The sequence below is a fragment of the Salvia splendens genome, unplaced genomic scaffold, assembly GCF_004379255.2.
Source record: "Salvia splendens isolate huo1 unplaced genomic scaffold, SspV2 ctg1014, whole genome shotgun sequence".
In the NCBI taxonomy this organism is placed as follows: Eukaryota; Viridiplantae; Streptophyta; class Magnoliopsida; order Lamiales; family Lamiaceae; genus Salvia; species Salvia splendens.
The window spans coordinates 64,340-76,532 of NW_024598553.1; positions in this window are offsets into that span (position 1 = coordinate 64,340).

Consider the following 12,193-nt stretch of genomic DNA (forward strand, 5'->3'; position numbering starts at 1 on the left):
GATTATGCACGTATACATGATGTCGACCATGCTCTCCATGAACCACGAACGAGCTGGAGCTTTGATGATGTAGAAGCGCGCTTGGAGAACCCCGAACGCCCTCACCACATCCTTGCGAGCAGCCTCATGCTTCTGCGCAAAAAGAGCCTGCTTTGGGTTCACAGGCCTGCTGCACGTCTTCACGAAGGTCGGCCACTTCGGGTAGATGCCGTCGGCGAGATAGTACCCCATTTTATACAGCCGGTTGTTGGCGACGAAGTTGATGGCCGGCGCTTTACCGTCCAAAACTTCGGTAAAGAGGTCGGACTGGCGGAGCACGTTTACGTCGTTGTTCGACCTGGGGATCTTGAAGTACGCGTGCCAGATTCAAAGCCGGTAGTCGGCAACGGCCTCGAGTACAACGGTTGGGTGGGTGCCTTTGTGGCTGGCCGCTCGTGTAGGACCCCCTCCACGCCACCGGGCAATTCTTCCATTGCCAGTACATGCAATCGACACTGCCAAGCATCCCGGGGAATCCGTGCACTTAATCGTGCAGGTTGAGGAGGAATTGACAATCGGTCTTGTTTGGCCTCCGGAGAAATTCGTCGGTGAAGGCTGCCCGGACGCCTTTGCAGAATTTGAGCAAGCACGCATGCCCAGTGGTGTCTCCGATGTGGAGGTATTCGTCGAACATGTCGGTCGTTTGTCTAGTCGCAAGTTGACGGATTGTTGCAGTACATTTCTGCAGCGTCGTGTGGCTGGGACAGCCGACCGCGTCGAACCCTTCTCGGAAGAACTCTTCCCGGGCCGCCAAAGTATTCACGATGTGGAGAAATAGCGGTTTCCCCATGCTGAAACGGCGACAGAAGTAGGTATCTCCCCAAACCGGGTTATCGCAGAAGTAGTAGCGTACTAACCTTGCGGCGGCTTCCTCCCGGTTACGATGGATGTACGTCCGGGAATGTCGTTGGGGCGACGCGGCTTCCTCCGCCTCCCGGCGTCGATCTTATTCAAGTGATTGTTCCATTATTTGGCGCATTTGCTCAAAAGGATCCATTAGTTTGAGTTGATTTGAGATGGAAATTGGAGTGGATATAGAGAGGATTTGAGAGGAATAGATGTGTGTTTGTGTGTGAAATGAGGTATGAAATATGAGTATTTATAGAGTAAAGAAATTAAAAACAAATTGAAAAACGGATAAAAAAACGGTAACATTACCGTTTGATTTTTTTTAATATTTAAATTCGAATTTAAAAAAAATGAATTATTGCGTCAGCGTGACGAAACCACTTGCGGGCCAGCGAGTGGGCGTCACGCATGGCCTGGGAGCTCACCACGTCTCCTCGGCGCGTGGCAAGACGTCGCGTCGCGACATGACGGGTCTCAGGACGGTACTGGGACGGGCTGGGGACGGAACGATCTGCTCTAAGGCGTCCCGCCTCGGTTCTGTCCCTCCGTGACGGAACGCGGGACGGTGATGGGACGCTTAGTAGATGCTCTTATTCTTCCATAATTTTACCGAGAATTATGTGTGTTGTTTTCTCATATCTGCGGGATGGTGACGGGATCTGCGGGATGGTGACGGGATGCGTAGTGAATGCTATTATTCTTCCATAATTTTACCGAGAATCATGTGTGTTGTTTTCTCATATCTCTCTCTTCCATATTTTTAGTTTGCAATGTTAACAACTTCTTTCTCCTCATCCGTGATTTTCCATTTGATCTTTAAAGTTCCACGCTCTCTTCTCACTTCCTTGGTAGGAAAAATGAAACTTTCAAATTAAAGGTTTTATAGATTTAGAAGATATTTTATAAATTTAGAAAAATATTAGATATTATTACGACGCGATTCATTTTTACCAACTCTTCTTCCTCCCCTTTTCATCTTACCATAAATTTATTTTTAACTTTTATTCTTCTTTTTTGTTACGTTCATTAATTATGAAGATTAAAATATTACTCCGTAATAAGATTATCAAGTGTTAATTATAGAGTATTGAATTACTTTGCCAGATATACTATACTCATGTAACATTAATGAATGAAGATTCTTGTTAAAGTACATGAAATATTAATTAATAATAATTACTTATAATTAACTCATTAAAGAAATATATATGTAAGTTATTTTATTCATAACCATCTTAAAATATAAACAAAAATATTTCATTAAAATAATCAATTGAAAATGAATGAAATGAATAGAAAACTAGAAACTAAACTTAAACAAAATTGAAATAAAACATAATGAATCCAAATTGATAACATGGATATTGGCGTGAAGAAGATTCATCATTGTCAAAGATGATCTTCTCCTTCTCCTTCAGGTCATGGCACATTGATGGATCCGTGAATTTCTGATGTTAGTAAAAGCTGGTAGAGAATGAAACTACAACACACAGAATTTACGTGGTTCGATTTACTGAAGTAAATCTACGTCCACGGGAAGAAGGGAGGGCAAGATTGTATTGCTTGATCTGGGATTACAGCTTACAACACAGACTTGCTATATGATTTTATCTCTAGAGAGCTTAACCTTCTTCTATCTGATCTAAGTTCTATTTATATCTTGAACTAAGATCGTGGCTTGCATCACCACCCTAAGTCGTGGATGTCGTGTAGGTCATGGCCTAAGATCGTGGATGTAGCGTAGGTCATGGCCTACGATCGTGGCCTGAGTTGACACCACGTGGTAGTGGGTGTGTTGGACATCCTGTATGGGTCCACTAACTCCTTGTTCGGTCGAATACTGAGACCGAACTGCTTTGGTTGCCGATCTGAGAGTAGAGCTTGATGCCGACCTGAGAGCAGAGCTTGATTGGATGGCTTTTACCGAGCTGTAGGCTGAGGCCGAACTCTTTGGTAATGCCGAACTCATACTCCTGCTTTGGTTGCCGATCTGAGAGCAGAGCTTGATAGGTTGGCTTTTACCGAGCTGTAGGCTGAGGCCGAACTCTTTGGTAATGCCGAACTCATACTCCTGCTTTGGTTGCCGATCTGAGAGCAGAGCTTGATAGGTTGGCTTTTACCGAGCTGTAGGCTGAGGCCGAACTCTTTGGTAATGCCGAACTCATACTCTTCCTTGGGCTTTGGGCTGATGGGCCGTCATTGCTGTTGGGCTTGTTTAGTACGCACCCCATCACTACCCCCCCCGAAAAGCGAAGTGAATCACTTCGGCGAAGCGAGTCACTTCGGCATTCTGAAAAAGGGGACGGGGGAGGCTGAAGTCAGGGGACGTGCCCTGCGCGTGACTGCATTAAATGCGGCATTAAATGCGACAGTAAAATCCGGCCGTCGAATCCTGAAAAGGTGGGATATGAAACGGTGCGATGATTTGAAATCTTTTCCAAATCTGATAAATACCGCCTTTCTTCATCATTTGAACACCTTTGCTATTGGCTTCTTCTGCACTCTCTATCTTTTGCGTGAAAAATTTCCTTCCGCTTTCAAAAATTTCCTCAGGATTTCTTCAAACTTTCAAAGAGTAAGAACCATGTCTGCTTCTTCTTCGTCTGAGTCTGGTAGCGGTAGAAAAGGGGGTAAGGGGTCTTCTAGCCGGAAAGAATCCGGGGAGAAGACCGTAGAGTATTTTCACAGTATCTTGAGTAAGGATACTGTGATATCCCTTTACGAAAAATACTCTTTTCCTGGGGGGAAGGCGGTGGTTCCCGACGATGATCATAGGGCTAACGACCCGCCGGAGGGTTATGCCACCGTTTACGAAGCCTGCTTAGAATGCGGGCTTCGTTTCCCTCTTCCCCCACCTTTTGTAGAGCTTCTTGATTTTTTTCAACTCCCTTTAGGTCAGGTGACTCCGAACTCTTGGAGGCACTTGTCGGCTTTTGCTGCCGAACTCCGTAGGTTAGATAAGGATCTGTCTCTGCGGGCAATCCTTAATTTTTTCCAATTTAAAAGGAAGGGATCTTGGTTTTACTTGATCCCCTTACAGCCGTTTAGGGCATTCTGCAAAACCAAGTGGCCGAAATGGCAAAACCGCTTCTTTTTTTATAATAGGACAGCGGCTCCGGGCTTCCCCTGGAGAGGGCCGAAGTCCGTGATTCCTCATCCTCGGTTAGAACCATTGGCCGAGCTCGATGGCGAGCTCAACAAGATTCCCGTAGTTAGGAAACAATACACGGAGTCTGAGCTCGTCAAGGGCGACGTCGTGTTCGACATCTCGTCTTCGGACGAAGAGGCCGAGGGTGAGGATTTTTCTTTACCTTTATGTTCTCTACTGCTTTAACGAAGAAAACTAACCTTGCTTTCTTGCTTTTTGGCAGTGTACATGCTGAACAAGGCTACCCGAAAATCTTCGGAGTCCAAGGAGCCGGAGAGAGAGAAGGCCACCAGCTCGGCGTCTGATGCCGAGAGGACTCCGAAAAGGCAAAAAACCTCTTCGGATCCGAAGAAGCCGGAGTCAACTTCGGCAAAGGGGAGGGGGAAGGCCCAGAAGCCCCCGAGAGCGCCAGAGAAAGACGTGGTCTTGGCGCCTCCTTCGGAACATATCTGTGAGCCGTTTTTATGGCCCACGGACTTCGCCGAGGTGAATTCTCTTCTTGATTTTCTGGCCTTGCTTTTTTCCTGTATTTTTTGTGGTCCCTTTGTTGACTTTTTTCTTTATTCATTTTCAGAGGAACGATATGCTCTCCAAGCTCGTCGCCGTCGAACTCTCCAAAGCGTCCAATGACTATGCTGAGATGCAGAGGAAGTTGGCGGCTGCTTGTCATCGGGCCGAACAGGCTGAGGCTAACTTTGAGAAGGCCAGAGCTGCTAGGATTTCGGCCCAGGATGAAGCTCAGTTTGCCAAAAACCAGCTCGTCATCCAGCGGGAGCAGACGAAACGTCTGGATGCTGCTGCCGTGGTTGCCCAAGGGGAGGCTCTCCGTGTTTACACGGAGAAACTCTTTTTGAGCAGCCAGTTCTCGGCCTTTGTCGGTAGTCTGGTAAGGCTAATTGCCGATAAGGGCGAGCAGGGGGCCGACGTCGTGCTGCCTCTGTACAGCCGAGAGATAGCGGCTCGGCTTCAGAATCTGCCGCTCCTTGAGGAGCTCGCTTCATCTTCGGTCCTGCTTTCTGCAGACCGAGTCCGGAGTTGTCGAGCTGATCGGGACGAGAACCTGGAGGCTATCTTTGCCTCCGTGGGACCCGTTTCACCCGCTTCGACTTACAACGGAGAGGGTGAGGCCGAGCCACTGGAGCGGGAGGCCGAAGTCGATCAGGCCGGGCATCCGGAGAAGGAAGCCGATCAGGAGGCGGAGGCGAGGCCGGCGAGAGGCGAGGCTGAGGCTGAGGTAGCCCAGGAGAAAGAAGCTGTACCAGACCGAGGAGCCGGAGACGAAGCTGGCGGAGTATGATTTCGTCTCCCTTCTCTTAGTCTAGTTTCTTCCTTGTAAAATGGCCTTGAAGCCCTAGTGTAAAAAATTTTCCTTGTGAATGAAAAATTCTCTACACTTGTCTTCGTATAGCTTTTCGTACTCGCCTTTATTCCTGTTGTATTTTACTATCTGCTCGGTACAGCTGCCGAACTAATATAGCTGCTTTGTACCCAAGGAGATGGAGATACTTCACTGGAAACGGCTGTACTCTTCGGCTTTGGACGAAGCTGAGAGAAGAGCTATAGCCGATCAGACGAAGAATGACGAGCTTCTGGCTCGTTTAGTGAAGCTGGAGGCCGATAATAAGGACTTAGAGTCCGATAAGAAGGATCTGGAGGCCGAGCTGAACACGACCGTTGCTGAGAGGACTGCGTACGAGGATTACATCCGTGTGCGCGGGGGATTGACCATATCAGATGTTCAGAGTCGAGTTGACGAACTGTGGGAGGAATATCATGTACTCCGGAGGAACAATGCGCTGGAGAGCTCGGCTTGCCAACAAGTTGTGAAATCATTACGGCGCTGGGCTTCTCGGTACGACATTGTTCTTTCTCGGCGCCCCTCCATAGAAAGATTCCTTCGGCATGTCGTGCCAACAGATGCTCGCACTCCAGATCAAGCCTCTGGTTCCCTTGTTCAAAATCCTACTTCCAGTCAACAACGAACTCCGGAACAGCCGGAAACGTCAAGACGAGAACGGGCTCAGGAGCAACCGGAATCGTCAAGACAGGGACGGACTGAAATTCGCCGAGGAGTTGTGACTATGAGCGAGCAAGATCAGCAGATGATTATTGCAGAGACTCTTCATCGCCGAGGTGTTAGGACTTCTCGGGCTCGGGGAAGAGGCGTTGGGTCGAGGATAGCATCTCGTCGACCTGCTTATTCTTCATCTGCTCGGAACAACCGAACTCGGCTTCCAGAGGATTTTGCAGATAGGTGGCTTAACTTCAGCAACCCTGGACAGTAGAATAGTCCTTTGTAATAGCGTAACGCCATTTTGTAGGGTAGTTGAGTTGTATGCCGAACAAGATTTGAAAAATGAAATTTTGTTTTCGCTTCTAACACTGCATTTACAGCTTAGCGAAAAAATTTCATCGTACTTGTCCTCGGTCTTATGAAGTAAACTTCTTTGACCGAACTTGGTCCTTGGTCTTATGAAGTAAACTTCTTTGACCGGACTCGTCTTTGGTCTGATGAAATAAACATCTTTGACCGGACTCGTCTTTGGTCTGATGAAATAAACATCTTTGACCGGACTCGTCTTTGGTCTGATGAAATAAACATCTTTGACCGGACTCGTCTTTGGTCTGATGAAATAAACATCTTTGACCAGACTTGGTTTGTGTTCTAATTTGGCGATTTTTGTCGCCGGGATCGAACTTTCCCTTGTCCTAATTCGGCGAGTTTTATCGCGTGGATCGGACTTTCCCAGTTAACCGAAGTGGTCTTATGCAGTAAACCTCTTTGACCAGACATGGTCGTCCCCGGTCTTATGAGGTAAACTTCTTTGACCGAACTTGGTCGTCCTAATTCGGCGAGGTTTATCGCGTGGATCGGACTTTCCCTTATTGCAGTTCGTTTCAGACGAAGTGCTTGTTAAGCTGAATTGCGGTCTTGTATCCTCCTTGGAAGCTTGGACTCACAATCGTTGGCTTATTGCAGTTCGTTTCAGACGGACTGCTTGTTAAGCTGACTTGTGGTCTTATATCCTCCTTAGAAGCTTGGACTCACAATAGTCTTTAATAATCGATCTAAAAAAGGGGATCAGTCTTTAAAGAACGATATACCTTGGTACCATTTGTAAGAGACGACAAGCACATAGAGACAAAACACATAGAGAAAAAATGAAAAAGACGAAAGAAAAAACTTTAAACTTTTTAAAAAACGACAAGTAAAAGGTACAAGTAAAAAACAAACAAATAAAAACACATACCCCTATGACCGAACTAGACACGAGACGGACTGACCGGACTGTCTCTTACAAGTGGAACTTCTTGAGGTTGGAGATGTGCCATGTTCGGGGGTACTTGTTCTCCTGACATGTGAGTCAATTTATAAGACCCTTTGCCGAGGACTTCTGACACCCGATATGGACCCTCCCATGTGGGTTCGAGTTTGCCCAGCTTTTCTGCTCGGCTTACTTCGTTGTTTCTCAAGACGAGATCTCCCACTTGAAATTGAAGCTTTTTCACCCTTTGGTTATAATACCGGGCTACTTGCTCCTTATACTTGGCTGCTTTTATGCACGCCAATTCTCTTCTTTCTTCGGCGAGATCTAGTTCTGCTCTCAGTCCGTCGTCATTCATTTCTGAGGAGAAATTTAGAGTTCGGGGACTGGGTACGCCGATCTCCACCGGAATTACGGCTTCAGTGCCGTACACCAGACTATACGGAGTTTCACCGTTGGAGGTTTTGGGCGTAGTTCGGTAGGACCATAGGACTTGAGGGAGATTTTCTACCCATTGTCCTTTGGCTTGTTCTAACCGGGCTTTTAACCCTTTCACCAGAATCCGGTTCGTTACTTCCGTTTGTCCGTTTGCTTGGGGATGGGAGACCGAAGTGAACCGCTGTTGAATGTTCAGCTCTTGGCACCAATTCTTGAACGTCTTGTCGGTGAACTGGGTCCCATTATCCGAGATGAGGATGTGGGGTATGCCAAATCGGCACACTATGTTCTTCCAGACGAAGTCCAATGCCTTTGAGCTCGTTATCGTAGCTAATGGTTCCGCCTCCACCCACTTCGTGAAGTAGTCCACGGCAACGATAAGGAATTTCATTTGCCGAGGAGCTTGAGGAAGTGGTCCCACTATGTCTATGCCCCATTGCATGAAAGGCCAAGGGCTTTGCATAGTGTATAGATCGGTCTGCGGCATCCTTGGGACATTTGCATGAATTTGGCACTTCGTACACTTCTTGACGAGCTGCACTGCCTCTTGTACCATGGTTGGCCAATAATATCCCCATCTCAGAACTTTTTTAGCTAAAGCTCTGGCTCCGATGTGGCTACCGCACGATCCTTCATGAACTTCTCTGAGGATGTAGTCCGTCTCTTCTGGTCCTACGCACCGCAATAACGGCTGGAGGTAAGACTTTCTAAAGAGGACTCCTTCATGAAGTTCGTACCGAAGTGCTCGGCACGTGATCTTCCGAGCTTCTCTCTTATCCTCGGGCAATTGTCCTTGATCCAGATACTGCAAGATCGGCGTCATCCAGTTCGGCGAGCTAGATACTGAATGTACCTCGGCTTCATCAATGCTTCGATGCATTAATTCTTCCGCCTTTGAGCTCGGATCTGAGGCCAACTTACTTAAGGCATCTGCTCGGCTATTTTCCGCTCTGGGAATGCGGATTATCCGAAAATAGGAGAAACTTCGGCTGATGCTTTGCGCTTTGTCCAAATACTTCTTCATTCTCTCGTCACGAGCTTCACTTGTACCCAACATGTGATTTACTATGACTTGTGAATCACAATGGACTTTGAGAGATTTGACGAGCAGACTTTGCGCTAACTGGAGTCCGGCCAGGAGGGCTTCGTACTCGGCTTCATTATTAGTAGTGGGGAATAGGAAACGAAGTGAGTAGGTTACCTCGTGTCCGTCGGGAGCGACAAGTAAAATACCAGCTCCACTTCCCATCTTGTTTGAAGCTCCATCTACGAATCCGCTCCAGCAGTCCGGCGGCTCTACTTCGGATTCCAAGGGCTGTGCTAGTTCGGCATTGGCAGAATTCTTCTGTTCGGCAATAACGGGAATTGCTTGATCGAACTTCGCTTCTGCAAGAAAATCCGCCAAGGCTTGTCCCTTGATGGCTTTCCGAGGTAGATATTCAATTGTGTGCTCTCCCAACTCTATAGCCCACTTGGCGATTCTGCCTGATGCTTCTGGTTTGGTCAACACTTGCCGAAGTGGCAGATCAGTTAAGACGCATACCTTGTGAGCATAGAAGTATGGCCGCAGTCTCCTTGCTGCATTTACTAATGCTAGAGCAATCTTTTCCAGAGGTTGATACCTGGTTTCTGGACCTCTTAATGCTCGGCTTGTAAAATAGATGGGAAGCTGCTTTAGGCCTTCTTCTCGTACGAGCACCGCGCTGATGGTTTGATCCGATGCCGCTAAGTATAAGAATATTACTTCGGCTTCGGTTGGAGCAGAGAGAATAGGAAGCTCGGCTAGATAACTTTTGAGCTCGTCAAAGGCCCTTTTCTGCTCGGCTCCCCACTCGAACTTTGGTGCCTTTTTCAACACCTTGAAGAACGGCAGTTGCTTTTCGGCTGCTTGGGAAAAGAATCGATTCAGTGCGGCTAGACATCCGGTTAGCCTTTGCACGTCATGTATGGACTTCGGCATTGCCATGTTCTGAACGACTTGAACTTTTGAGGGGTTTGCCTTGAGTCCGTCCTTTGAAACCCAACAACCCAGAAACTTTCCCGAATCTACCAAAAAGGTACACTTTGGGGATTAAGTTTGAGGTTGGCTTTCTTGAGCACGTTGAGAGTGGACTTGAGGTTGTGCTCGTACTCCGAAGTGCTTTTGCTTTTGACGACTATATCGTCAACATATACTTCGACCTCCTTTCCAATCAGGTGCCGAAAAAGCTTGTCTACCATCCTTTGATAAGTGGCTCCGGCATTCTTTAAACCGAATGGCATCTTTTTATAAGCGAAAATGCCGAAATCAGTAATGAAGGCCGTTTTTGAAGCGTCAATCTCATCCATTAAAACCTGATGGTATCCTTTGTATAGATCAAGAAAACAAAAAATTTCAAAGCCTATCAGAGCTTCTACTTTTTTATCTATGTTCGGAAGGGGATAGCAATCTTTGGGACAGTGCTTATTTAGATCGGTGAAATCTATGCACATCCGCCATCCTCCTTCCTTTTTCTTGATCATGACAGGATTGGCCACCCACGAAGGATACTTCACTTCGAATAACACATCCGCCTTCAATAATTGACGGACTTCGTCATGGATGACTTGACTTCGTTCTGCCGCAAAGAGTCTTTGCTTCTGTTTTATCGGCCGGACCGAAGGATCAATATTTAAACGATGAGTGATTACCTCGGGGGGCACTCCGGTCATGTCCAACGGAGACCATGCAAAGACGTCTTTGTACTCCTTGAGGAGCTGGATGGTTTTTTCCCGAAGTAGAGGCGTTCCCGCGAAGCCGATCTTAACCGTTCTGGATGGATCGTCTTCGTACAGCTGAACTGTCATCGAATTCGGCTCCGGTATGACTTCGGTCATTGCCTCTGACTCCGGCTGCTGTGATTGCTATGCTTGGTGGTGCCGATCTGACTGCTCGGCACTTCTAAGCGCAATCTGCAGACATTCTTTTGCTCTCTTTTGATCACCTCGGATGACCGCTATCCCTCCCTTAGTGGGGATCTTGATGGTGAGGTGATAAGTAGAGCAAACGGCCCGAACTGTGTTGAGCCAGTCTCTTCCCAGGATGACGTTGTACGGGGACCGAGCTTTCACCACGAAAAACTCAATCATCGTACTGGAGCTAGTAGGCGCTTTCCCCACCGTGATCGGAAGGCTGATAATACCTTCAGGGCGGGTGTCCTCCTGGGCGAAGCTCTTCAGGGGAAGCGGAGCCGGACTGAGCCGAGCTGGGTCCACTTCTAGTTTGTCGAAGCACTCTTTAAAAAGAATGCTAACCGACGCTCCTGTATCCACAAACACCCTGTGGATCAGTTTGTTTGCCACTCCGGCTTGGATGACAATGGCGTCTTGGTGAGGAGAGATGGCCGGGACGGGATCAGCATCCGAGAACGTAATCACTTCGTCCTGCTTCAGCCTTTTATGCGTTGGCTCTTCTCGATTGGAGCCTCTGCGCTCTGACTTCAGGGACGACTTGGTCTTCCCGGCAGGGAGAGCGTCAATAGTCAGGATTACTCCATCATATTGCGGCTCGTCATCGTCTTCGGGATCCGGCTGCCTTTTCGGATCCTGAGGAGCGCAGTTCGCACCTCTCTGCTTCTTATTCTTCTTTGACTGCTTGCTTTGGTATTTTTTCAATGTCCCTGCCCTCACAAGAACATCGATACCTGCAGCCAAGTTTCTGCACTCCTCGGTATCGTGACCGTGGTCTTGATGGTAGGAGCAGTAGTTATCCTGGGGTCGGCGCGCGGCAGATTTCGTCATCCGCTTTGGCTTTTCGAACAGGTCAGAGTGTAGTTCGAAAATTTCCGCTCTCGGCTTGTTCAGCGGTACGAACTGAGCGGGCGGCTTCTCGGGATTGAGACGGGGTCCCAATCTGTCTTGCACCGGAGTCCTTTGAATCCTTTCAAAAGGAGTTCGGCGAGGATGTCCCTGATCGCCAAAAGGAGTTCGGCGAGGATGTCCCTGATCGCTTTGATCGGGCTTCCTCCTGTCTCCTCGGGACGATGAGCTGTCTAACGACCGTTTGCGACGGTCTGCCTCATCGGCCCGGGAGTACTGGTCCGCAATGTCCCACATTTCCTGAGCTGTCTGCGGACCGCACTCAACGAGCTTCCTGTAGAGAGCTCCGGGCAGGATTCCATTTTGGAATGCCGAGATGACAAGCAGATCGTTGAGATCGTCTACTTGCAGGCATTCCTTGTGGAATCTGTCATAAAGTCGCTGATTTTTTCGTCGCGACCTTGACGAATGGAAAGCAGCTGAGCCGAAGTGATTCGGGCTTCCGCTTTCTGAAAGAACCTCCTGTGGAAGGCATCCATTAGATCTCGGTAAGATCTGATGCTGCCCTGGGGGAGGCTATCGAACCACCTTCTCGCGTTCCCGATGAGCAGCTCGGGAAACAGCTTGCACATGTGGACCTCGTTGAGACCCTGGTTCGCCATGTTATACTGATAGC